This window comes from Cibotium barometz, chromosome 29 (assembly GCF_041138505.1).
Source record: "Cibotium barometz isolate CiBa-2024 chromosome 29, ASM4113850v1, whole genome shotgun sequence".
NCBI classification, from domain to species: Eukaryota; Viridiplantae; Streptophyta; class Polypodiopsida; order Cyatheales; family Cibotiaceae; genus Cibotium; species Cibotium barometz.
In genome coordinates, this window is record NC_141074.1 from 929,829 (window position 1) to 957,325 (window position 27,497).

General features: G+C 40.9%; 1 pseudogene across 1 annotated transcript; it reads right to left on the minus strand.

The window, feature by feature from the left end:
- Window positions 1–16,187: 16,187 nt before the first annotated feature.
- On the minus strand, window positions 16,188–17,960 carry LOC147621712 (F-box protein At1g47056 pseudogene; annotated as a pseudogene). The gene has a single exon (XR_015269697.1). The product of XR_015269697.1 is annotated as an F-box protein At1g47056 pseudogene (transcript).
- Between the last annotated feature and the right edge of the window lie 9,537 nt (window positions 17,961–27,497).

Below are 27,497 nucleotides of genomic sequence, written 5' to 3' on the forward strand. Positions count from 1 at the left end.
AAACACTTCTTGTGTAATGGCAATCTTTTTGTAATGACAAATTATACTGACAAATTGTAATGACAACTTGTAATGACAAATTGAAATCTTTCATTTGAGTTGATAATTCATATAATGAACTTAATTTTAAGGAACTTCAAGTTCCTTCTTCCCCTATGTCAACATCGTGCTCTAAAATCCTTTCACTGTCTACTCTCCCATCTGCTTGATTGAGCTCATCCGAGTCAATGCTCAGATTATCTTCTATCTCAAGGCTAGTGCACAACGTAGGTCCAACGTCAAAGTGCTCGTCTTCTACATCATCAAAATTGTACATCCATCTGGGCATATCTTCTTCATATTCTTCGCTTTCAATGTGTCGCAGGATTTTTTCATTGCAATACATGTAAACAAGTTTATCAGCTCGGTCTGTAAGAAGTCGATTGCGAATAGTGCTGTGAATATATTTGCACATGCTCCAATTTCTTTCTGAGCCTGGCCTAGAACCTTCATCGCAAGGTTGCACAACAAAGCATAGTGCTCACCACCATTCATCATCCACCACTTCCATGCAGGTTGCTCTTTAGCCATTTGTTGAACAAGGGAGTTGGAAAATAGACCTTCTTTCAATCGAAAACAGGACATCTCTTTTATACATTTTACACGATCATCAACATTGTCATAAAAAGTGTTAACCACTGTGTAGAAATCCTGAACCACCTCAACATTAGACATCAAATCCATATTCCAGTATTCAGGATCTAGCATATAAGCAGCACTGTGTAATGGTGTATGCGCTCCAATCCATCTGGCATGGAAGTACTTCAATAGGACTTTTCTTTGTCGACTGGAGAATGGTACACGCCAATGCTTTTCAACCACCGAATGCTCTAATTTCTCAGGACACTCTAAACTCCGCTGGACAGTCCACCATTGCATCCATACTTTTCCAAGATTAGGCGCTCTTTGATCAAGATTTCGTATCGCATACATAACAGGCATCATTAAGTGGTACGCATCCATTACACTGTTCCACCAGGTTTTCTTCGTGAGCGCCGTCTTTAAGACTTTGATTTTCTCTTTCACTCTTTCAGTCTGAGTGCTCTCCCAATCATGAAATGCCATACATGTAAATGTTTCACAAACTGCATCTTTGTTTCGAAGAAGAGACTCGAAAGTATAGAAGTGAGTGCAAAACCTGGTCTCTGCAGGAAGCTTTAACATAACTGACATGCGAGGCCGAAAAATATCTAACACTCTCTATCTCTTGAGCATAAATCTCACAAGCTTGCAAACAATATCGACGATTGAGGCAAACCATTTGGTATCATCACTTTTATACCAATCTTTCAATACAAGATTCAAACTATGAGTATTGCAGCCAGACGGGAAAACGTGGATACTGCCGCTTTAAGATTTTGGATGCAATCTTGCAATTTTTTGCATTGTCCATAATAATTTGGACTACATTTTTGGCACCCACTTCTTCTATCACAGAGGCAATGATACCAGCAATATACGCCCCAGATTTTATTGCACCAGTAGAATCCACGGCACGCATAAAAGTCTCACCTCTAAGTGAAACAACCATTATATTAATTAATGGTTTTCTTTGTACATTGGACCATCCATCGCTGACTACACTACATCCAGAAAGCTCTATGTTGCTAAGAATTATTCTATGTACACGTTCTTTCACTTGAGCATAGCATTTCTCCAATAGATCATTTCGCATAGCATGATACGAAGGCGGTGAAAACCCTGATTCAAATTCACCGATTTTCTTCCATGCTCTCTTCCAATGCTCACTCTCCACCATCACCATAGCACTCCCTGAAAAGTAGATCGCTTCAGCAAAGGACGAGCTGTGCATCAGCAAGCAGACCGTTACGTAAGCTTTCCTACAATGAAGTTTGACACATGGGTATGTTAAAGTGACGCTTGCAAGAAGATGCACTGGGTAGATTACTTTCTGGTTGCACATTAAAGTTCGGAGTACAAGCCGACGATGCTTCCGGAGTTTGATGATTAGAACAACAATGTTCTTCTTGCCTCGATACATTGGCAGTAGATGAGAACAGTTTCCTTGCGTCTTTCTTCTGCATTTCGTCTCTTAAACGTTTGGCCACTACAGGTGCAGAGGGGTGGGTACATCCTCGGCCTTTTTTCTTCACTCCACCTAAAAAGTGTTCTCTTAATCGAGGCACCCCACCTGATTTTACTGCGTGGCATAGCTTACACTCCCAATCTATGAATCAGTCACCGATGTTAATTGCATATTGCCACTCTATCCCAGGTACCTTTCTTTTTCTGCTATTCTGAATTTGGGTTCTATTAGAAGTATCACTAGGTCCAACATTTTCTTCCATCTCAAATAACCTATTCAAGCAAGCATACAATAATGAATACACAAACGAAGTAACAACAAAGCCACTCACATATTACAAAACATATATCACCACACAGAAACATAGAAGCCTTAAAAAACTAAGTGATTATTGAAAAGCTAAAATGTAGCCAAGCAAAAATCTGAAACTAGTTTGCATCTATTTTGACAAAAATAAAAGATCGTCATATATGTTGTTTATTGTTTTTATTTTAAAATAGAAAGACATCCATGACGATTCATGCTAACTGCAAAGGATGACTGAAAGTTTTTTGCCTATAGGAATTTTATTTTTCAACTTACAGAACCGTAGATATTAATTTTTGCTAGACTTAAGATACATGTAATTGACTGCATGCATACAATGCACATTGCACCCCCGATGAAGGATGTCTTTCGTACCCAATTAAGGATACTTTAAACAAATCAAAGATCTATGATTGCCCAATACTCTAGTATAGGACAAAAGACCTTCTCTAAGACTCTAACATTGACAAAGCAAATCAAAGATCTATGTTTGCCCAACACTCTAGTATAGGACAATAGACCCTTGTCTAATAAAGACTCTATCAAATATCAAGAACCAATACAAGCCCCTAAGGAGGACTCTTGGCTCCATCAAACCATTTATAGAGCAGAATAAGGTAGACTACCTGCGCTGCTCGAACGCAAAGTGGAAGTGACTCCAACTTTGTCCCTAAATCTCCGCGCGAGTATTAGCTACGAACCACACTCTGCCCACAATTCAAAGAATTGAGGACTAGTGGCTCAGTAGCCTTAGGAGTGCCAACAAGGAAAGATAATAGCCCCTAAGATAAGGACGTTCTTCCCTAGAGGACGCTCCTAGCCAACCGGGAGCTCTATAAGCACTTCAAGGAAAGATGTGACGCCCCCAAAACAAGGACAATCTTCCCAAAAAGCCGGCTGAAGGGTGTCAGGCACCTTTTATTAATAAGAAATATGCCCGCCGGGATTCTTTGTTTCTCGGCGGGGCCTGTGAGAGTAGTGGTGTCATGAGTGGTGGTAGTGGTTTCAATTTTTTATTGTTTTTGCTCATTTGTGTTTGAACTAAGCGGGCATCGTTTGGTCGCCTTCCTCTGACCATCTCTCTCTCTCTCTCTCTCTCTCTCTCTCTCTCTCTCTCTCTCTCTCTCTCTCTCTCTCTCTCTCTCTCTCTCCCCCCCCCCGCATTCGATTGTAGCAGAGCTGCTCTGCTCTAGAGCTCGCATTGATCAGTCGTCTAGCCCATGAGGACCCCAAAGGCCAAGGGAGCTGCTGCCAGCAAAGCGTCACCTTCAACATGCAAACCGAAAGTGAAGGCAAAGGAGGGCATGGTGCCTCCTGGCAGCAGCAACAAGAAGGGTGCTTCCACCACACCCCCCCCAACAAACAAAGCCGGAGCACATAGCCAGTCCCAACACAAGGGCAAGTGCAAAACAGTGCAAGGTCGACTCCGAACGGACCTCACTCCTCTTCGACGACGATGAATCAAAATCTACCAGCAAGTCAAGACGTGGTACGCTATTCATTGGCATATGCATGTGCTAAGTAAATGGTGCATGTTCACTCCCTGCATTGACATTTGAAGTTAAATGAACAGTACTATATTTGGTAGCGTCACCTTCAACATGCAAACCGAAAGCGAAGGCAAAGGAGGGAATGGTGCCTCCTGGCAGCAGCAACAAGAAGGGTGCTTCCACCACACCCCCCCAACAAACAAAGCCGGAGCACATAGCCAGTCCCAACACAAGGGCAAGTGCAAAACAGTGCAAGGTCGACTCCGAACGGACCTCACTCCTCTTCGACGATGATGAATCAAAATGTACCAGCAAGTCAAGACGTGGTACGCTATTCATTGGCATATGCATGTGCTAAGTAAATGGTGCATGTTCACTCCCTGCACTGACATTTGAAGTTAAATGAATAGTACTATATTTGGTAGTGTCACCTTCAACATGCAAACCGAAAGCGAAGGCAAAGGAGGGAATGGTGCCTCCTGGGAGCAGCAACAAGAAGGGTGCTTCCACCACACCCCCCCAACAAACAAAGCCGGAGCACATAGCCAGTCCAACACAAGGGCAAGTGCAAAATAGTGCAAGGTCGACTCCGAACGGACCTCACTCCTCTTCAATGACGATGAATCAAAATCTACCAGCAAGTCAAGATCTGGTACGCTATCCATTGGCATATGCATGTGCTAAGTAAATGGTGCATGTTCACTCCCTGCACTGACATTTACAGTTCAATGAACAGTACTATGTTTGGTACTTTGCAGTAGCAAATTTGGTACTCTTTGAGTACCACAATTGGTACTGTAGGGCATCACCTCACATTAGACACAATGTCGGGCACCACATTTAATCTGTAGGAGTCAGCAATTCTCTTATTGGCATATGCATGTGCTAAGTAAATGGTGCATGTTCACTCCCTGCACTGACATTTGCAGTTAAATGAACAGTACTATATTTGGTACTTTGCAGTAGCAAATTTGGTACTCTTTGAGTACCACAATTGGTTCTGTAGGGCATCACCTCACATTAGACACAATGTCGGGCACCACATTTAATCTATAGGAGTTAGCAATGCTCTGATTTGTTTTGAACACATTTTAGGTAAGAACAAAATGGAGGAGTACCCTCAACGAACCAGGTTCTGTTACACGGCACAGGACCTGCATGAAGAGTACGGTCTCAGTCTTGAGGGCAAACTCTTCAAGGACTTGACTGATGAGGACATGCCACCCGAGCAATGGTTAACTGTATTCAAGTTCAAGTACCAAAAGAATAGCAAGATCTATTTAAACCATTTGCAGCCACAACTGGTGGAAGACTGCATACTTCTATTCTCCAAAGTTTATCAAGGGCCCCCTTCATGTGGTATATGAAGGTAGAAAGGACGTAGCGAAGAGTTTGATGGAAGACATCAATACCCTGGAAGCACGCATTGTTCAGCTTCAGCAACAAATCCCTGTTCCGGATGAAGAGATCAGAGAGGTGGAGACTGAGCTGGGAGCGAGTCGGCGCTTGTTGCGATGACATGGGGTTTTCGAAAATATCCAAAAGCTCCAAACGGAGGTTGAACAGCAGGATGTATTGTATTTCTGGCCTATTGCATTGTGTTTGACTGTTGATAGTGTTTAATTTGCACATGGTTTGGCAATTTGGCATGTTTCACTTCTTGATTGGTTTATCTGCTGACATTTTTGGTGGTTTTGGAACTTCTTGAACTGTTTTGGTACTTTCTTTACTTGTTTTGGTATTTTTTATAACACTTGGTGTTGTGCTGGTGCCTTTCTTGGTACTTAATGGTGCTTCTTTATTTTATTTGGTACTCTATTGAACTATTTTTATGCTGTTTTGGTACTTTCAGGTTACTGAGTTTAGTCTAATAGGGCACCTTTGGTTGTCTTGGATAATTGGTTGCACCCATGACTGGTACTTTTGGTGCTTTGCTGTTCATTTGAAACTCTTTTGACCTATTATGATACTGCTTTGGTACTTTCTAGCTACAAGTTTTAGAGTGTAGTGCTAAATATGTCTTGGGTGCTATCTAGGTATTATCTTTGGTATTTTTTGTTTTCTTTGATTCGTTTGGTACTTTTTGCACTATTTTGGTACTAGTTTGAAATTTCACTGTGACAAGTTTTTGGGTCTTTTGGGTATTTTTGGGAGTCTTGTGTGTTTTTGGTACTTAATTGTACCAAATTATTACTGTTTACAACTGTTTTGGCATAATTTACATGTTTTGGTACTGTTTAGTTACCTTTTGGTACTGTTTAGTTACCTTTTGGTACTATTTTGATACTGATTTGTTAACCTTTTGGTACTGTTTTGGTTTGTCTTGGTACTATTTTGTTACCTATTTTGCTACTATTTTGCTACTATTTGGTTTTGTTTTGGTACTGTTTTGTTTCCTATTTGGTGCTATTTTGCTACTATTTGTTGCTACTATTTTGGTACTAATTTGCTACCTTTTTAGCACTGTCTGTAACCTATTTGGTACTATTTTAGTACTATTTGGTACTATTCTGCTACTATTTGATATTATTTTGGTACTGCTTTGCTACATTTTTGGTATTGTTTTGGTAGTTTTTGGTACTTCATGTACCAATTTTGTGTTGTTAAAACTATTTTGGTACAATCCAACCTTTTTTAGTACTGTTTTGGTAGTTTTTGGTACTTCATGTACCAATTTAGTGTTGTTTAAAACTATTTTGGTACAATCCGATCCTTTTTAGTACTGTTTTTATTCTGCTTGGGTTTGGCTTGGGAGTTGTTGAAACTTCATTGTACCCATTTAGTGCTGTTTAGAACTGTTATGGTACAATTTACCTATTTTGGTACCTATTCTGGTTCAGTTTTTGTACTGCTTGTGTACTTCCTTGCTAATTGTTTGTTTTGGTGGATAAGTGGATAGAATGTGTCTGTTTTGCAGATGGAGTATGTGAAGCTCCACAATGAATGCTTGGAGACCCAAGACCATCAAGAATTTGTACATAAGCTATGTGCTAATGTGAAGAGGGGGATGAAATATACATTGACTCCAAGGCCTCATGTTGTGGACCCTGCCAACACAATTCATGTGTTTGGTACTTGTGTTGCTTGTGGGGAGGCTTTGGAGACTTCTTATGTGGTTGGTACCTTCATGCTTCCCTTCTGCAGGCATCAGTACCATCCATTGTGTTTTGCAGCTGTGTTGAGAACAAGAGATATGTGCATGAAGGCACGTTGCAACATCGCAATCCCTTCGGAGGCAAAGGCCTGGGTGTCAGGGAGGTCATTATTGAAGAGTAAGTGGGGTGTTTGTGTTGGACACTGTATGTTTATATTGTTTGAACTGATGATCTAATCTTGTCTTTCATCTTTGTGCATATGTAGGTAGAGAATCTTTCGGTGCGGACACCCATGACAACACCCCAATGGATAGAAAGGATCTCCCTGGTCACAGTAAGTCAGATGCCACTTACATGTTTAAAGAAGATCCTTACAAGTCAGTGCAGAAAATACTGCAAGACCTTGATGCCAACACAAGGGAAGGGAAAGGGGCTGAGCCTACTGTAGACTCAAGCATGGGGGAAGATCGACTAAAAGCGGAAGTGCAGGAGAGAGACAAAGACGAAAAGGGACCGGAGAAGAAAGAACAGGGGGGAAGTGATTTGATTGAGGAGGTTGCTGAGCAAGAGACTGACCAAGGCGAGAAGAACAATGAAGAGATGCCGGCTGTTGAGGAGGTGACAGTTGACTGTTATGTACTGTTTGTTAGCTTTGGTACTCTTATTTGTGCTGCTATTCTAATTGCTCGGTTTACCTGTTAACAGATATTTTTGACCAGTCTCATTGTGAAAGGTGGGCTACCAAACTCAGAGATGTGCCAGTCCTTGCGAAGGAGTTCGGTAACAAGCCTATTTTTCTGAAGCTCCTAAGAAAAGTGTGTCGCAAGTATCCGCAATTCAATGAAACGAACACCCTCCTTGTGGACGACACGAGATACAAGTCCTTGAAGAATGATTACGACTCGTGCTGCTGCATCCGGTCATATGAGCCTAAGTATTATGACCCCGACAAGCCGAAGTATCTTATGGATGTCATTTTTCGGTGGATCTCCGGGTGGCTAGCTGATAAGTTCCCCACTGCTTACAGCCACCGGAATCCCTTGTTTGATGTTGAGGATGACATTTCCTCGTTCGTGTTGCCAACTACTTTGTATCTATGGAGGGGTATTCGTACCGCTTTGACCCCCCTGATGTGTAAAAGATTTTGTATGCTTGTACATTGCCTTTGGCATTTAATGATGATTATCTTTTTGTACATGTACTTTTTTTGGCTACTGCTTTTGTACTTTTCTGTTACTACTTGGTGACAAGCATGACTTTGGAGTTAGTGACAAGTGGGAGTTGAGTAGTCCCTGTTCATGGCTGGATGAGAGGAAGGCAGAGGATGACAGGAAGCAAGGGATAGAGATGATGAGAGCAAGGGAGGGGAGGATGAGTGAGAGAAAGTGGATGGTTATTGCATAGTACCAGAAAGGCTACTTATTACCACCGTATTGTTGGGCTTTATAACTCTGCAAAAAAACTATACACAGCAATCAGCTAAAACTATTAGCACAGTACTTACCATATTTTGGTTCTACAAATTTGCTGGCATATTACCACCAAAGACTGGTATGTATAAGACAATAGTAACTGAATGATTGTACATGTAGCAGATAGCACCAAATTTTGGTACTGCAGTACTATAGAGTATCAAATTTGGTGCCACAATAGTCAGGTGAAAACAAAAAGGAACAGTACCAAAATTTGGTACTGCAGAAACATAGCAGAGCTAAAAACAATAAAGCACAGTACCAAATTGATAACACAGCAATAGCATTAGACAGTACTGATCACAAATAAGATTCTAATCAAGAGAATTAGACAGTACTGATCACAAGCAAGATTCTATTCAAGAGAATTACAACTGTTGCCAGTGGTTAGAATTGTAGTTGGGGTAAACACTGTATGGCTCCCGTCCTGGTCACTTCCGTCTTCATATGGCATACTGTTGTAGATATTTTCATATATCTCTGAGGATAGTTTAAAGTGGTGACGGAGGCCAGGGATAGCCTCCATGGGGAACCGTATGGCTCTAACAAGATGCGAGTAGATCATCACCGGTGGTGTCTAATCTAATAGGGTATAGGTATCAACTTTGCCCTCAACCTGGGCATAGTACAAGCCCTCAACTAGCAATCCACCTCTTACGATCTTGTTATGCTAAAGGTCCTTCACTACTCTTGGTGCTACATAAACGGTTTTTGTGCACTTAAGAAGGTAGAAGTCCTCCTTCTCCTCGGCTGCGTTCACTGCAAAGTTATCCCCAATGGACAATAATTGGCTCAACACCTCAGGGTCTCCTTCATACATAGGCATGCTTAAATCCTCACTCACATGGGAGGAAAACAAATCATTGTAGTTCTCCTCATCATCGTCGTCCTCATCACTATTTGTAGGTTGTACTGACTCTGTCAATGGCTCGATGGAGACATATTTCCATTCTTCAATGTGCTGTTTATTATTGCATCTCCTCCACTACCCATTCACACATGGATCACAGAAGCATGACAGCGTACGAAAACGCACATCACATGGATTCTGCATTGAGTAGCCGTTCAACACAATGGAATGAGCGAGAGCCTGCAATAATTGATTTACAGTCCCACAACGAAAAATGCAGCACATCATTCGGTGAAACCAACCAGAACACCCTCCTTGTGCTGGCACTTCCACCTTCCGTTGTCGGCTGAAACCTCGCGTTCAAAAAATTGACCACATCAGCCGCACACTTCATGGGCCAGCCATCGGGTTTTAGCTCTTCGTGCATCAGGGTTCTCTTGATAATAGCACCTGCACCATCATGCCTTTTCCATGCCCTGAAGCAAAGAAGTTATGCATCATAAGCAATCCTGTCAACTGATAATACCTGGCTACGAAATAGTGTGGTCTTTGTGCCTTGAACTGTGAAGCGGCACCATCTGACCATACCCAATAATAACGCAAACGGTGTCCTTGCTGTTTCAAGTTGTCATGCAGCGTAAAACAATGCTGAACAAAGAGCGTGTCATGGAGCTTATCATCTGATATGTAAAAATGCACAGTCTTCTCAATAGCTCCTACTGAATTTCTGATATAAGAGATGTGTACCAGTATTGTTACCTGTGTTGACCACCAATGCATGGACTGGATCTCATTTTGCACTTTAAAGCTGTAATTCTCTACAAAATCAACAACAGATACCACAACAGCTCTGGGAAACTTAAGCAAGCAGTCTTTGAATTGTTGGGCCTGCCACCTAAACATAAAGTTGTGCTTAATGAAGCTTTTCAGATGATCTGAAAAGAGATGAATGAAAGTTGCACTTTTCATCCTTTCCACGACCAAGTCCTCCATCACCATTAACCTGTCCAGTGCCCACATCCTGGAATATCTTAACAGTCACCTCCTTGCTATCTGTTGCAATCTCGGCTGGGCAGAGTGACAACTTTCGTACACCGCATTTGGGGCACTCTCCAAGCAAGCATCTCTTCGCATGATATTCACGATCCTTAGGGCGAGGGCACAATATAAAATCCAGCAAGTTACTTATGTGTTGAAAAACAGCTTGGTTTGTAGAACATTGGCCTATCTCACTATGTGTACCACAAATGGAGCATGTACATGGATGTTCTTTGCCGTGATGCCCAAACTTGTTCTGGCGCATTTGATTGAAAGCATCCTTGAAGTATACCATCTGGATATGGTAAATACAGTAGCAAGTATAGCGCTCTTTCAATCTTCGGACAAAAAACAGCTTGAGTGTCTCAAAGGACCTAAGTGACAACTTCACCGCAGGATACATGCTCTTGAATCTTTTGTAGAGCTCCACCTTTAAACGAAAAATGATCCATGTTAGAGTTCAAAATACTATCAAACAAGAGTAAAGCACCAAAGCTGTTTACAGCACAAAATTTGGTACTGTAAACCACCAACTCATTCTAAAGTACCAAATTTGGCACTGTAGTGCCAGATATCAGACTATAGTGCCAAATTTGATGCAGAAAAGCACCATATTAGGCTCTATTTATTACCAGGCGGACCATAGTACCCAATTGGATACTTTTCTACATTAAGCATGGTACCAAATTTGATCATAGTAACAAATTGGGTGCTTTTGTGAATACAAAAAAGCACCAAATTTGGTTCTATGTACCAAGCTGGAACCATAGTACCCAATTTGGTATTGTTTTACATACTGCATATTACCAAAATGGATCCATAGTGGCGAATTGGGTACTTTTTTGGATACAAAAAAGCGTCAAAATTGGTACTATGCATCCAGTTTGGTACTTTTCTATATTCACTAAAAGCACCCAATCTGTTTCCAAAACCCAATTTGGTATAATACTACCAAGTGTGAGTGGTGCCCAAAAACACCAAATTGGATTTGTGGAATCCCTTAGGTACTATGCAGGCACACTTAAAGCACCCTGCATAGTACCAAACTTGATCCATAGTACCAAATTGGCTATTTCTCTGTATACTTCACAGTACCATAATTGGAAGCTTAGTACAAAATTGGATACTTTTTTGGATACAAAGAGCGCCATAATTGGTACTATGCATCTAGTTTGGTACTTTTCAGTATCCTCTAAAAGCACCAAATCTATTTCCAAAACCCATTTTTGTATTATACTACCAAGTGTAAGTGGTGCCCAAAAAAACCAAATTGGAGCTGTGGAACACCTTAGGTACTAACCAGGCACACTTAAAGCACCCTGCATAGTACCGAACTTGATCCATAGTACCTTGGCTATTTCTCTGTATACTTTATAGTACCATAATTGGATGCTTAGTACAAAATTGGATACTTTTTTGGATATAAAACACTCCAAAATTGGTACTATGCATCCATTTGGTACTTTGCAAGATACATTGAAAGCACCAAATCTGTCTCCAAAACCTAATTTGGTATTACACTACCAAGTGTGAGTGCTTCTCAAAAGTGCCAAATTGAGACTGTGCTTCCTTACTCTTGGACATTGCAATCAATAGTTGTACCGTAAATCCTGTTGGGTACAATGCAAAATTCAGAGAAGTGCCAAATTTGGTCCTATGGAGGTGGAATTGGTACCTACAATGATACTATTATGGAGCTGGGAATTCAAACAATGGTGGGTACTTCGATCTGGGAATTGGTATCTACAATGATTGCAGTACCAAATTGGTACTTATGGCCTAGAGTGATTGCTAGTAAAAAACTACCAGTTTGGTACTGAACAGCCAAGCTTTCAGTGCTGCCCAAAGACTACAAATTTTGAACTATTCCAACAGAAATCAAGGCTACCATGGATTGCATTGTAGAAAAAACATATTATCTGAGAGTCATCTAGAAGATGAATTCGATGTTTGATGACACATTTTGCCTCGATCCTCTGCTTACAAATATCCTTTTTGTTTGGTGAAACTCTCGTCTCAGATTTCCAAAAAGCGGTCACCAAATCTCTACTTTCACTTGTGATACTTATATACAAAGGCAATTGTCTGTGAGACAAGCACAAAGTGGCAACACTTCATTCTCATCTTTTGTTTCCAGTCGACTGCTCTGCTGCCGCTATATTCCGTCGATGAACATCCAAGACAGCAACAATTTTGGACTGGTTCACTGACATTGTTCTCTGATCACCATTGTTCAGTATCATCATCAAAGAGGCTCTCTTTACAAACAGCTCACTTGCAGAGTGAGGTACTTTCAATTGAGTCAATGTGTTGCGAACGTTGGAAAGAAGACTCGATTGCACATCCGAACTCCTCAACTTGGAAAACGGCTGATGATGCATGAGCTGCTCTAGAATTTCCTGTTGTTCTACTATTGTTAGTCCTTGGGTCTATCGACGCCAACGTCTAGCCATGGCTTTGCATATATTGTTCCTTGACCTGGTTCTTGAAAGGCTACCTTCCCTAGCAGGGTTGCGCTCCTTGCATCGTTGCTCACGCTTCTTTTGCCCCGGAGAAATTCTTGGTTGCCAACAGGTTCGTGAGCAGCTTGGGTTTCATTGATAGTATCCTCTGTAAATGCAGGTATCCCTGACTCAAGCTTAGTGAAGGGATCACACTCAACCTCCAGCGTCGTCTCTGTAAATATGGTGACGGCCTGAGCTGCCATGTTTATACAGAGAGAGAGAGGGCTATGGTGTTCGGCAGGGAATAGAGGATGTGCAGGAGAGAGGCCTGAGAGAGAGAGAGAGAGAGAGAGAGAGAGAGAGAGAGAGAGAGAGAGAGAGAGAGAGAGAAAGAGAGAGAGGGGAGGTCTGAGAGAGAGAGAGAGAGGGAGAGAGAGAAATCTACTTCCTTGCATTCCACCTGCGTCTGCACCCACGTCTCCACCCACGTCTATCTGTTATGGGACGTTTCAAAAAAAGACTAAAGTATAACACCTCAGGGAATTTTCACAACTTAATATTTCTCCTTTATTTCCTTTTTGCCCTCTTTTTCTTTACTCTTGTTCTACCAAGCCTAGGTGGTGTCAAAGACAACCAATTTTGTACCACCATCCCTTGCTTTCACCTATTTCTAAAGGCTTTAAAGTTTTAAATTAGATGCCTAACACACACACACACACACCCACACCCACACACATTTAATACACATGGGACATATAAATAAACACATATATTCGCATTGCTATAGTATACATTTCACACATACTTACATACAAACCCATGCAATACTTATGCACAAAAACACTCACATTGTAGTACCCAATTTAATACACATGTACATATGTATGTACCTTAGGCATAAAAGTATTTGAATTTGATAATTTAAATGATTTTTATTTATTTTACAAATTTTTTTTTGGGGGGAGAGAGAGAGAGAGAGAGAGAAAGAATGTTTATTATCGTCCTTGGGGGCTGCTTGGGGGATGAAATATGTGTATAATGCAAAATTTTGGACCATTTCTCAATTTGTGTGTCATCCTTGGGTAGGGTCCTTCTATTTATCATTCTAATCGAGAGAGAGAGAGAGAAAGTTTATTAAAGTCTTCGGGAGACCGTGAAGGTCTATGAGACTAAAGGTAACTGGTACAATGAGCATAACGGTAGCGGTTTCAATGGAAGTGTTCGAAATGCGGGGAGTAATCCCAGGACCAAAACGACAGTCTGACAGCTCAGACCGGCTAGAATCCAAAACGGGCCGGCCAACCGTTTCTACAAAAAAAAAAAGTTATGAAGGACGGTGTGTCTAGTCCTGATACAAAAAATGTGTGTCTATCTCCAGATGATACAAAAATGGCACAAAAAATGGAGCAGAAGGGGGAGATACAAAAATATATGTGCATTTGGTGATCGTCAGAGGCCAATCATAGAGGGGCCGTCAAATGGGAGGCCGAAAAAAACCCTGCGATGGATGATTGGCCTCGGCCTAGTCGAGCTCGGTCGTCGGGGGCGGCGGGTGGGCCCTAACGAGAGCGACGGTGACCCCCGTAGGGCGGGCTGAGAGCATAGACGGGAGAGAGAGAGGAATGAACATATTATTTTAAATATGGCTCTTCTCTTAGGTAATGAAAGAATATATTTCTAGACAACATAGATATTCGACAGGATTTTTAATGTAAATTTAAGGAAACGGGGGAAGAGAGAGAGAGAGAGAGAGAGAGAGAGAGAGTACCTGAACCCTCCAACCTACCTATCTCTAAAGCACGTGGCTGCTCTCCTCACCAACCTCACTCTCCCTACCTAGCAACCACGTGGCACCACTTCTCCATAAAGACATAAAGAAGATTCAGAATGCAAAGCACATCATCCTGTCTTCTAGGATGGCATTATCAGTTCTTGATACTAAATTCATTGCCAGGAAGCCAAGTGTAACATTTGTGACACATTAAGACACTGAATCTTCCCGTCTTCCACACACAGTATGAGCTTAGAAATTGTCACCAAGGTCGGGATAGGAATGTGACATCCAGGCCTTAAAATTGACTCCCCACAGCACAAGGACTGTGACTCCCTGTGTACTTATTCTAGGCTTCCTATGAAGCTTCCCAAAGTATTCCAGGGCTTCACTCAAATTTGTAAAAATATTAAAACAACGAGATAAAAACAAGAAGTTCATGATACAAGATTTTGGAGCAAATACAAGATCCCGGATTAGCACTAATTATAGCAAGAGGAGCCGTAATTCCCTTGTGGGCATCAAAGAAGATTGTGAAGAAAGCAGCACGGGAGCCATGCGTCGTCATAGCAACAAGGGTAATTCTACTAGAGCTACGGGTAATCCAGGCTGAAAAGGAGAAGTAAAGAAGAAACGGCCGTCGATAGGTAAAGAAGAAACGGCCGTCGATAGGTGAGCCTTGAGGTGACCGTAGGTCTTATCTGAAAAATGGCAGCCAGAAAGGGACATGCAAATTATGCAAATATGAGGCTTATCTTGTAGGGAAAAATCTCACGAGTCACGACCACCTGGCAGGCTGGCACCACCACTTATATATATATATATATATATATACTTGGGACGCCTAGGACTCATGGTTCAGGCTTCGTTTGACTCTTTGTAAAAATTCTGGGGCTTCAAAATGACGCTTGAGCTATTTCTTGGAAGCTTCCTTTGAAGCCTGAGATGGCGCCCAGATGGGCTTCAATTTTAAGGCCTGGTGACATCCATTAGACCATATATCACAGCAAAGAGGCAACAAAGCAGTGAAAAAATAAGAGCTTACGACAGCTCGCAATTTTAAGCTGGTGGCATTTTGTTTGACTGCTGAAGTGCTTTGTGCGATGCCTACTTCATGGATTCATGATAGCTTCATGCACGTTGGTTTATATTTAAATAATCGTTGATGCACTTGTATGTAAACCTCCTCAACAAATGCAGGCAGTCAAATTCAAAGAGAGTTATTTTAACCTAAGATTTGCAGCCACACAATACAGAAATCTCAAGTAATTTACGGCTATAGACCTCTGAAAATTCTTTCATTTGGAAATTTCATGGCATTCATTCTTGGCACAGACCACATCACAAACAAGTCAAACAAAGTTGTGATAAAAATTTCAGCAAAAGTTTAAATATTTCTCAGTGTTCTGTTGTCAGGTGCGCAGTTGTACTAATAACATATGAGCAGTAAGACCAGACATGTAACGTTAAATATGCATGAATGCTTGTCCTGGACAAACTAAACACATAAATCAGAACATACATATATAATTGGAACACAGTACCCATCAGTTTTCTGAAACAGTAAAAACTATATCACAAGGGAGTTTGGCCAACATATGATAAAACAACATCATTTTCCTTGCTGGAGTATACTGACTGCTTAATCGGTTGCCTGTTTTATCAGCACAGCTCTGATTTTCAATTCTTTTGATATAAGAACTTGATTTACAAAGGGCACACCATAACTAACAGAAGATAGTGTAAATTCAAGATTGTATCGAAAGCCTTCTCAAGAAATTGCTTGCAGCCAAAACCAGCCTTGATCTGCTGCAGGCTAATGCAGCAGCAGCTCTGATAAACCTAGCCTCCCCTCCTTCCGAGATCTCATCATTCTCATCCTCTTCTGGTGTCCGAGAAGAATTATGTAAAGAAAATATCAAAGATGGTCGATTCATATGGAGCCAAGTTGCAGAAGCCGGGGTAACTTGTTTGCATTTCTTCACCTTCACCTTACACAAATTGGGACAGCCCCTTGCGAATCCCTCCAGGCCAAGATCTGAAATGGGACAACTCTGAATGCAAAGCTTCTTCAAATACAAGCACTTATCAGCAATGCAAGACAACTCTTTATCTCCAACCGCATCACAGTTGCAAAGTGCCATCCTCTCAAGCCCTGCACAATTTGAAGCTATAATGTCTAAACTTCTGGCGGTTGCATTAACTCCCATAAGAACAAGCTCTTGAACATTCTTGCATAGCTTGCCAATAGCAAGGAGGCCCTCATCTCCAACCCTGCCCATTTTCCTGTCATCTATATGCAGCTTTCTGAGATTTCTGCACCCACTTGCAATTGCACAATATCCTTTGTCAGAACAATGGGAAGCCTTACTCACATAAAGCACTTCCAGCTTGGAGCATCGAGAAATGGCTCTCAAGGCCATATCACCCATGTTTAGAGATTCCACATGAAGTTCAGTCAGTTCCGAAAGTTGCTCGGATATATTATCAAAAAACACATCCCACATGCCCGGGTTCCTGGCAAGGACGAGAGTGTGCAGACGCTTGGACTCTGCGATCAACGTTTCAAAACGATGTGCACTCATGTTCTCTTTCAAGCAAAGTCGATGCAGGTTGCTTTGGCCAGCGAGTATGGCATCTGGGTTATCACGGAGTTTCCTCAAGCGCTTGACAGACAGATCTTCCAGTTTAGGGCAATTCTGCAGCAGGGCATTGAGACCTGGGCCTCCAAATCCGCAAGAACCACAGGAAAACTTCTGCAAGGAGCCACAAACCTGTGCGAATTGTGCCAATCCGTCGTCGGTGATGGCTTTACAGCAGCGCAATTTCAATCTACTCAACTGCTTACAATGAGAACCGATGAGGACAAGGGTATTGTCATCGATGCTCAATTCTTTGCGGCTACATTTGAGGGAAAGGTGGGTGACATGCTCGAATCGGATCATGAGGCAAACAACAGCCACATCGAGGTTCTTGGGTGCGCGCAAGGTGAGGCGATCTCGGGCCTTGGAATCGACCAGGCACCATCGTTTGCAGACCAGACAGCAAGAATTCCGATCAAGGGTGCAAAGCTTTTGGAAAATGGCACCCAAGCACTCATCAGGCAAACAGGAGGTGCCATCGTCATGTAGTAAAAGGGGTGAAGGGGGGGTTGGCACAATAAGGTTCTTCTTGTGTTGCTCATCATGGAGAAGCAAAGGGGTTAGGAGGGCTGGGGAAGAAGGGCTCTGACCCATTCTAGATGTGCAAAAAGAGACAGGAATGGATGAAAACGCTCTCGATTATAAACGCATCCCCACATCATAACAACACTTTGACTTGCTCTCGAGGACCAACCTACTGGCATGCGAAGAATGGGTCTCACTGTAGTAGATGGAAAGCTGAAAAAACACGAGCGCTCTCTCTCTCTCTCTCTCTCTCTCTCTCTCTCTCTCCTGGCTTATGTTTTTCGGCGTGTAGGTTCCATCCTCTCGATTGCGTCATTGGGATTGTTCCTAAAAAGAAATCAAATTAATCTCTGTCTCTGTCTCTGTCTTTGTCTCTCTCTCTAATGTTTTAGGCCTTTCCCTCTACTATTTAACATTATAAACTTTTGTCGGTGTGGCTAGGGGCAAGGTACCATGGGCCTGAACTGTTTTCGGCCTTTGCAAATTTTTGTTAGGGGGAGGTATCAAAGCATCTACGTAGGGAAAGAATCGTTATCCCCTACACCTAGCCACACCAAGCTAGGTCTCCTCAGCAGAAACTTCATTATGTTGTTGTAATATGGGAATATGTCTACAACTTCTATGATTTGCACATATAGGGGGGAGTGAATGTTCTTTGAATGGTAGGATATGATATGGAATCAAAGAATACAAAAGGATGCTTAGTCATATTTGGCTCCTTGGCATTGTGGCTAGGAAGTAAAAAGAAACCAAAAGGGCATGTAGGCCTTGTTGTTTGTGGGATAAACATATAGCTAAGTCAAACTCTCTCTCCTTGCTAGACACACCCTCCCTCCTTGGCTCATGTGCTTGACTTTTAGAGCTCCCCTTCTTGACTTCTCGTGCTCCCACATGCATGCCTCATGAGCCCCACATCCAGCTTGTTCTTTCAAGACTAGACTTCCCTCACAACATCATCCAAGTCGCTTACTCCCCCCCTCCCCCAGTCTAGATTTCACCTTCGATAAAGTTGTTTCTTATAGAGAATGTGGGATTTTTGTTACCTTAATTTCAAGTATTGGAAAAATAGTTTCTCATAGAATGGGTCCATTTAGAGCATGTGCCTTTTGCTTGCCATCATGTATTCACATTACATATCCTTGGATTTCAACCATTGAATTTGAAGTGTTTTCTCAATAGAATGGATCCATTGAAAACATGGGGTTTTCCAGCCCTACATTTCAACAGCTAGGAAAGTAGTTTCTTAATAGAATGGACCCATTGAGAGCATCCCTTTTTGACCCTTTGTATTACTAGGACATTGGGGTTGAACTCCACATTCAACTGGTATTTGGGAACATGTGATTGGTAAACGCCCAATTTTTCAAAGTCAAGAGTGAGGTGCATCTGACACTTTATAGGCCATGAATATTGTCTTCAAGGCTTTCATGTGAGTGTGCAATTATGAAACTTGCTATGTGCCAATCAAGCTCTATTTCCAAGGCTATCTATTGATCTATATTTGTGATTATATTTCACCCTTTTTATTGAATGGATCTATAAAAAGGGTAGCTTTTAAATACAACAGTGGATCTTTTGCAAGTAGCTAGTGTTATGAGTATATGTGCTCATGTTGTAGCTTTCTAGAGTTGTGGGGGATTTTTTTATGTAAATAAATATATTTAACCCTATTTATTTCCATTATATGAGTAGACTTTGTCATGGCAATGCCCTTAAGTATTATACTCGTTACATTAAGTGAGCTAGCATAGCTAAGTTATCACACTCTAATATCTATTGCTTTATCATTTGTTCAATCTGTTTATTAAAATTAAAAAAATTGCCTTGCATTTTCCTAGAGCATCCATACTCTTTATTTAAAAAGCCTTTGTCTAATCTTTCCTAATGATAGTGCATTACCAATGAAATCCACAATCACCTAAAAACTATACTCACAACACTACACTCTCTTATTGTCTAGCACATTGGCGGTCTCTGCTCTAGTGAATGGATTTTTATCTTTTTAAACTTGTAGTATACCTATTGTGATCTTTCTCTTGATTCTTATTTGATGTGAGTGCATGTAAGGATAAATTTGAGTCATGTTCCTTATTTGAATCATCTAACCTTATGGACTTGATTTAATGATCAATACCTAACTTATTGTGATCTTTCTCTTGATTCTTATACCATCAAATAAGAGTTCCTTATTTGAAAAGGGGAATGTATAATCTTGAATAATTGATATAAAACATGTGGTCAACTTTGTTTAAGCAAAGAGGAAGTTCAAGTTTAGAAGGTGTCCTCCTTGCTTATAATTATTTAAAAAACTTAGACATTTGGTCGAAAACTAACATAAACCTTAATACTTATCAATAGGAAGAATGGCCACAACTTCACATGTTGAAGGGACTTATGTTATCCAACACCAGACAAGGAGCATGTTTTGGATATATAATAATCTCTCTCTCTCTCTCTCTCTCTCTCTCTCTCTCTCTCTCTCTCTCTCTCTCTCTCATGTACATGCACACAAGGATGCATGCATGTGCCTCCCCACTCCCATCACACCACATAACAACCACATAGCCAAGTGAGGATCATGGAAATGAATATAGGGATGATAAAATGAATATGTCAAAAGTCTATTTGGTGCATGTGGTGGAGCCTAACTTAAGTCATGAATAAGAATCTTATGGTGCCATGTGCAGCTAGTAAAAATACATAGCATGTATATATATTAGATCAACATATAGTTTTCTCTTCTCATTAAAAATAAAAAGGCTTCCATCTTTGAAATAATGTTGAATATTTTTATCCAAAAATTTTGATTCACATTACACATTATTAATCCATACAAAAGAGTTCAAATATTGTGGAAAACCTTAATATTCAAGGCTTTATCAAGGAACTTGATGGAATCATATCATATTAAATACAACATGTTTGCCTCATAAATGATGTAAAATTAGCTCAGATTACGGTGCACACAAATTTCTTTTGTATAAGCTTAATGTCAAGTTCATCTACAAAAGCAAATGAGTGTACTTCTTTCTTTGACATGAAATACATTGTTTCTTTGTAAACAAATAATAGCACTTGGATTCAAAGGTTTTCACTTGAGTAGGAGACATGTTAAGCAAAATATTGCACTCAAATTTAAACAACTTATTGAGTATGCCATATTAAACCTTGCAAGGTATAAGCATTTTAATTTCTTATTAATACTTTTGTTCCCAACTTTGAGTTTTCAAGAGTAAGTGTTAAGACACGTTATCTATCTTGCTTCCCCTTTCCTTCAGTTCTTTTCATGTTTTCACTTCTGGCTTGGTGAATGTTCCTTGTTGATGATTTTATGTCATTTAACCTTTTATTTACTTTCCCAAATTGCAAGCATTTAAAAAATTCAATCCATGCTAGTGTAATGTTCTAATTTTTCTCTATCTTCCATAGAAAACTTATTAAAGTCGTTGATGCTTCCTAGTGATGTACCCATAACCACATTCAACTATCACCTTATCTTTCACTTAAAAAACCATGGATATTGTCACATCTTAAATAAGGTGATTTGTGAAGCATCACTAAATTTGATCAATGGATTATGGCTGCTCATGAGCACTAGCTAAGTAAGAATGGAATTAATAATATAGCTAGATTCTTTATGTGTGTATAGGTAGAGTGTTCATTTGAAATGACAATTTATAGATGTTGGCCCTTTTTTATGTTGGAAATGAATCAGATACATGATTTGGCAGAACTAAATGGTATGTATAGAATGCATGGAAATTATGACAATGGGAAGTTTTAAAATGTAATCAACCATTAATTTGTTAAGTTTCAAAGAAAAATACATTGGGACATATAATGTGATACTAAAATTCAAAATCTTTAGTCCATCATATGAAGTCAAACAACATGGTAAGTGAAAAATCAAAAGACATGGGGACACATAATGTGATACTATGATGCAAAATATTTGTAGACATAAATATAAAATAAAATAAAATCCTTCGTATAAAATAAAATATCATGTCATAAAGGCAACAATGTTTATCCATTTTGAAACTGCATTGTATATTATTACTTATTCTATAGGTTAATAGAACGGAATTATAATATTTATGAAGTTTTGAAGTCCAACTTTAGCCACAAGTTTGAATGTTGTATATAACAAGGACATAGACAGTTACGTAAAACCTTCTTGCAAATATACAATGTACAAATTTTATAAAGGGTACCAAAGGTATATCTAGGGTACAAAGGTGAGCAGGTTTGCAAGTCAATAACAATAATAATTAGTATCTCTAAAACCCAAAGTAGCCATCTTAAAGCTCTTTGAGTAACTTTTTATGTTTGGACACGATAATGTTACCAACTTATCATGATTTGAGATTCTTCTTAGACAAAATAATAATATTAAAAGAATGTAAAGAGTTTAGTACATGAAAATTTGTACTTAAAAACCAAGATAGCTACTCATAACAAAATAAGCACAACATGATACGTCTTGACTAATTGCAAGCCTCAAACTCGGGTGGAACCCAAGCTTCCCAACATTGCTTGGTGATAAAATGATCACTCCAACCCCTCCAACTAAAATGGTTGTATATTTGTGGCCATGGTACAAGATAGGAATGATAGCATTAGTGTCGTCACTTTCATAACAATCACCTAGCTTGTTTGTTGGCACCTTAGGTAAATGTGCTCGGTGAGAAGGTGTACCAGTGCTACAGGTTGGCCGAGGTTGTTCATCATATAGGCTATTTTCCTTGAGTGATTCAATAGCAGGAAGTTGCACATTCATCCAATCAGAGAGGTCTCTCCAAAGGGTTGGACATCCTTGCAATAGGGTAGCTATGGGAATTTAGGTCTCTCCAAAGGGTTGGACATCCTTGCAATAGGGTAGCTATGGGAATTTAGGTTTTAGTAGACAAGAGGGCCGTAAGACTTGCTACATCTCTAGGCCCATCTGGGCAGCCCATGCATGCTTGTGATGGTGCCTGTGATGGTACACTCTGATGCATGGTGGGTATGGAATCTTGCAATTAGAGAGGCCTCTCCAAAGGTTCAAACATCATTGCAATAGGGTGGCTATGGGCATTTTGATTTCAATAGACAAGAAGTCCAATTGGACATACCACTAACTTTGGATGAATTGGAGAATGCAACTAAAGGAATGAAAAGGGGAAAATCTCCAGGCCCTAATGGGATCCCCCCTTAATTCTACCTAGAGTTGGTTGGACTTCACTTGCTCAGAGTGACCACCAAGCATATATACAAAGGGGAGAGAGAGAGAGAGAGAGAGAGTACTAGCATCTCACCATGCTAAATGTGTCGAGGATGTTGTGGAAGGAATGCAAAAAAGGATTGAAGCAAATATGGACACAAAGGACATTGTATGACTGGAATAAGTTTGTTGTAAATTAAGCCACAAATCAAGGCAGCAACCAAATGAATACAGGTTGAATACAACCTCAGAAAGAGAGGGAGAGAGGGGTTGCCAATAGGCTAAAGTGAAGCAGATAGAGGTTAATTGAGCCAACGTGCTAAAATCAAGGATAGCAGTACGAGCTGATCACAAGAGTTGATTAGGTGCGAATCTAGCATAGGAAGGAGGTTGAATTGGATCCTGAGGATGGCAGCAAGAGAGGTGTAGATCGAGATGAAGGCACAAATCTCGAGCTAGAAATAGGGCAACCAATTAGTAGGAGCACAAGGGTGAGCACTAGGGAAGCATAGGCTGAGGAGATGCTTGGGAGTAGGGAGCTAGAACTACAGAGGTCAAGCATGTTAGAATGAAAGGGGGAGGGCAAATATATAGGTCAAGGAGCCACCCAAAAGAGGGTTGGCCCTAACTAGGCTAACCAACTAGTCACCAGTTTGGCTAACCAGGTGTTGGCCAATTATGTCTGACCTAAAGGTGACTGGCCCGTCGGGCCCTCCCTTTGGCCCTCCAAGGCTAGGAAAAGATCCCTCTAGAAAGATGGCTAAATGAGCGTGATACATGGGGAAAAAATATAACGAATCTATCCTCACATACAAGTTGGTGCACCCACAACATAAGCCCTTACTCCAAGCAGGATGCACATTGATATGCTATCGACAAGAAATGCACAAAATGCTATCACCCCCTCTCAGCTCCTAGTTACAAGCAAAGGAACTAGGGAGTTGGGTGTGTCCAAAGAGAATCATCTAAGTAGTGTCAATGAAGAGCTTGAGTGGTTGGAGATGGCAAGTGGAGAGTCCCCATCTAGAGATAAGTTCCCCAGTTAGGCCATAAACAATAACCAATGCAAGACTTGAAAGAGCATAGTGTATAAAGGGAGGGGGTTTGGCAAAGAAGATCTGATATCCAAGAACCTCCAAGGAAGTAGTGGGAGAGGAGGATAAGTGTCTCCCTATAATGCTGCTACTTCAGTTGTATCAAATAAACCACAGGGGGAGGGGGAGAAAATAAATCCTAAAGAAGAGGAGGCCATCCATATCCGGAGCAAGATGGTTGGACCTATCAAAATTGGAAAGCCTTTGCAACAAAAAAGAATCGGGACCACAGGTGTAAGTCCATAACCCTTAGAAGGGTTCAGTTTTGGTGAAGTATCTTTGGAAGCATCTTTAGGTTGCAGGGTGGCCCAAGTTTTGTTTGAAGATGGCACTATATCGAGAAGCAATCAAGATCACCATACTGATTGCAAACTTTGTCAATGGCACGACGAGGCTGATTGGTGATGCCCTATTTGTTGTTCCGATTAGATCCCTTAAAACCACTCTGTTTGGTTGCCAAGGCTTCAACATCTCCAATTTGTTTAACCAACCTTTCCTCTTAGTCAAGAACCAAGGGGACCAATTCTTCCTAGGTGATGGTGTCCATCTATCCACTAGTAAGAAGAGAGGAACATAAGAAAGCATAATCAATGAGCTCCACAAGTTGGATTAGAAGGGTGATGAACATGTCTTCAGAAGGAATAGCCTTTATGGCCTCCATGATGTCCTATTAAAATACCTACATCTTGTTTATTTGTTCCTACATGGTAGAAGAAGTGGAAGGATAAAGAGTCTAGAGCTGGATTTCAAGGGTAACCCGCTTGATGGTGGTAACTCGATTGTACATGGTGTCTAAGTAGTCTCAAATCTCTCTAGCATAGGTCATCTATTTGATGGTGGTAACTCGATTGTACATGGTGTCTAAGTAGTCTCAAATCTCTCTAGCATAGGTCATCTATTTGATGAGGTTAATCACATGTGGCTGACAAGTGGGGAGAAGAAAGGAGAAGACTCGAGCATTCTTCTTATCCTATAATTGAGCCATAGCATTAGAGGCTATCTTTGGATTAGGATGACAAGAACTTGATCCTATAACAATGAGATTTTTGAGCTGACAAGTCTCCAAGACTGCTTCCATGGCCACTTTCCAAATACCATATTTGGTCCATCCAAATGTTGAAGTTCGGAAGGTGGGATGAGTAGGGATCCAAACAAGTATTTTGGTGTATAATGCAGAACTAGGGTTGGAACTAGACTTCCTATCTACCATGATTGCGGATGAAGAGGACAATTGTAGAGAAGAATAAAGAAGAGGGAGCTGTCAGCTTGCAGGTGTTGGGATTTGGGTAGAGGAGTCTCAAGTCTGGTATTGTCAAGTTTGGAGGCATAGGAAGAGGGAGGAAGTATGCCAACCAGCAAGGAGGCCTATAACAAGGGCATAAGGGGCTACCGACTAGCAACAACAGGGGGTGGAGAGAGTGAGGAGAGGGTATTGACCACCAGTAATGAGTGCCTAAAATAGAGGCACGAAGAGTGCCAACCAGCATGAGATCCCAGATCAGGAGTGAAAAGATGTACCAACCAGCCAAGAAGAGGTAGAGAGAGATATCGACTAGCAATCAAAAGGGAATGAGCGGGAAGAGGAGAAGTAGGTGCTAGTCTAGGTGGCAGAAGAAGTGACTATCAATCAACAAAGAAGGAGGCGGAGAGAGAGTGTGTGTGTATCAACTAGGTGTTTGCTATCCAAAGGTTGCTTTTGTGTTGGTGAAGATCAAGAAGCACCGACTGCTCTGATACCATGTCAAGAGTGTGCAAGAGAAGTAATGAAAAAAAGGGCTATTAAGTCTAACCACTCAACGTGTCATAGGAAATTTGCAATGAGCATGCAAGGGTGCTCAATCTTGACACTAGCCTTTGGTTTAAAGCTACAATGACATGCAACCCGCAAGGGTGTCAACCTTGCTTTGGCTTCACTCACTAGTGTGTTGCAATGGTAGAGAAGAGAAGGAGAGAGAGGGAGAATAGCATGAGCATGGTGAATCAAACGCAACCACAATAGAGCGAAAGAGAAAGCAATACAACCACAATAACAAGATGGGGGCAAGAAGTTGGAGGAAGCTGCTCTCTATTCCACTAGACTTGAAGAATGATGCAAAAAGCCCTAAAATTGGCATATGTACATAGGATTTTTAGGGTTCAACCCTAACCCTAATCCATTGAGAGCACTCTTTTCCATTGCCTTCCTTCATTTTAAATGGCCATTTTGGCAAGATCTCTTTCTCCTAGACTACTCCTAGTGTTGGGAACAAATATGTTGGCTCACTAGTTGCAGAGTTTTGTTATATTTTCATGCTAAATGTAGTAGGTAGCCATGGGGTGTAACATGCCCCCCTTCCTGATGTAGATTCCACCCATGAAATCTCTTAGGAGCCTTTGAGTAGGTGTTCTTCACTGATCCAATGGAGAAGGTTGTATTAGCGTAGTAGATTAGAAGGGACATTGCAAAACAAGTGATAAGGCTGCTGATTTTTTTTGTCATGCATGTCCTCAAAATTTCCTATATGGAAGGCATATAGACTTTGAAGTTGATATTATAATATGATCATTTGCTTTAGTGCTAGACCTTGGTTTATGTCAAAAACCAATTCACTTCTTACTCTCTGCTACTCTTCTTCATTAGACTTTGGGCAATCTTTGAGCAATATGAGCAACAAATGGAGATATTCTCACAGATGGCTATAAAAGTTGGATCTAGAACTTCATGATATCTTGAGAGCTAGTCTCTAATCTTGGTGTGCAAAGTCCAAGAGTAGTGACTACATCCATTGTGGAAGCTTAGAGAAGTTATAACTATAGTTTGAATCCTGTTGCCACAAAAATATGAACTGCTCCCTTGACCATGTCCTCAGATATGGCATATATTGAGGATATATTCTTATGGATGGAGGTGCATTGCAATAATGATAGCAAAACCTCTTTTGCCTCTAAGAAATGGAATTCTCCATTTCTTTTGCCTAAGAAATGGAATTCTCCATTCAAGCTATCATCCCTAGGGTCTCTTGCATGGTTTTGAATGTGGATCCATTGATCCTGCTCCTCCTCTTTCTGGTCTTGGAATCTTTAGTCGAAACTTCTTGAATCTTTTGTTGGTAATGTACACTAGCACATATGTGGCTAGGAGCCTCAACGCTTCATTATATGGCACCTTCTTTCCATACCACTTAGGAATTCATGTATCATGCTCAAGCCATTTTTTTGGATCCTTCACTAATGATTTTGGCTCTATAGTGTAGTGGTATCTGTAGCACTAGAGTGGATGTTTCTTCTACAGCATGTCATCATAAGGCATCTTGGCTAGAAGTTTTTCATCCAAACTAAATGTGGTCATCAGCCCTAACCAGCATGGTTCAATTGAATTGGGCTCCTAATATGGTGGAGGTGGTGGTGGTTGTGTGTTAAGTAGATGAGCATGTGAAGCTCATGCACTTAATGCTAATGGTGGTGGTAATGGTGATGTCAAAGTGGAAGGAGTACTAGTGGG